Source organism: Etheostoma spectabile, chromosome 2, assembly GCF_008692095.1.
Source record: "Etheostoma spectabile isolate EspeVRDwgs_2016 chromosome 2, UIUC_Espe_1.0, whole genome shotgun sequence".
NCBI lineage: Eukaryota > Metazoa > Chordata > Actinopteri > Perciformes > Percidae > Etheostoma > Etheostoma spectabile.
The window spans coordinates 27,251,494-27,252,795 of NC_045734.1; positions in this window are offsets into that span (position 1 = coordinate 27,251,494).

Genomic DNA, 1,302 nt, shown 5'->3' on the forward strand with positions numbered 1-1,302 from the left:
TGTGTGTGTGTGTGTGTGTGTGTGTGTATGTGTGGGTGTGTGTGTTTGTGTGTGTCTGTGTTTGTCTTTTGAGGCCTGGGTTCAGGCAGGCCTAGAGAGGAGCCAGTCTTGAAACTCATAAAGGTTGTATACTCATGCCCCTGTATTTTAACATAGGGGGGTGTATACTCATGCCCCTGTATTTTAACATAGGGGGTGTATACTTATGCCCCTGTATTTTAACATAGGGGGGTGTATACTTATGCCCCCTGTATTTTAACATAGGGGGGTGTATACTTATGCCCCTTGTATTTTAACATAGGGGGTGTATACTTATGCCCCTGTATTTTAACATAGGGGGGTGTATACTTATGCCCCTGTATTTTAACATAGGGGGGTGTATACTTATGCCCCCTGTATTTTAACATAGGGGGTGTTTACTTATGCCCCTGTATTTTAAAGAAGAAGATTTATTTTATTCATGACACATTATTCATTTATAAAGATAACTGGTGTCTTTAAAGGTCGGTGTGTACATTTTCTCAACCCACTGTATGTTCCGATTATGGTGTTAAATCTGATGTGAATCTAATGCCAAAAAGAATTATGTTATGATGTGTAGAGTGAAAGAGGATAATTATTTTTCCATCTTTCCATCTGGCAGGGCAAGTGCTAACTGCTTGTTGTAAAATGTATTTGGGTCCCATCTTAACAGATCTAATATACACACTAATATATGCTCACTAATATATACTCACAAATATATACACACTAATATATACACGCTTATATACACTCACTATATATACACATTAATATAAATTCACTAATATCCATCCATCCATCTTCATCCGCTTATCCGGTATCGAGTCTCGGGGGCAGCAGCTCCAGCAGGGGACCCCAAACTTCCCTTTCCCGAGCCACATCAACCAGCTCCGACTGGGGGATCCCGAGGCGTTTCCAGTCCAGGTTGGAGATATAATCTCTCCACCTGGTCCTGGGTCTTCCCCGAGGCCTCCTCCCAACTGGACGTGCCTGGAACACCTCCCTAGGGAGACGCCCAGGAGGAATCCTCACCAGATGCCCGAACCACCTCAACTGGCTCCTTTCAACGCGAAGGAGCAGCGGCTCTACTCCGAGCTCCTCTCGGATGACTGAGTTTCTCACCCTATCTCTAAGGGAGACGCCAGCCACCCTCCTGAGGAAACCCATTTCGGCCGCTTGTACCCTGGATCTCGTTCTTTCGGTCATGACCCAGCCTTCATGACTATAGGTGAGGGTAGGAACCAACACTGACCGGTAGATCGAGAGCTTTGCTTTCTG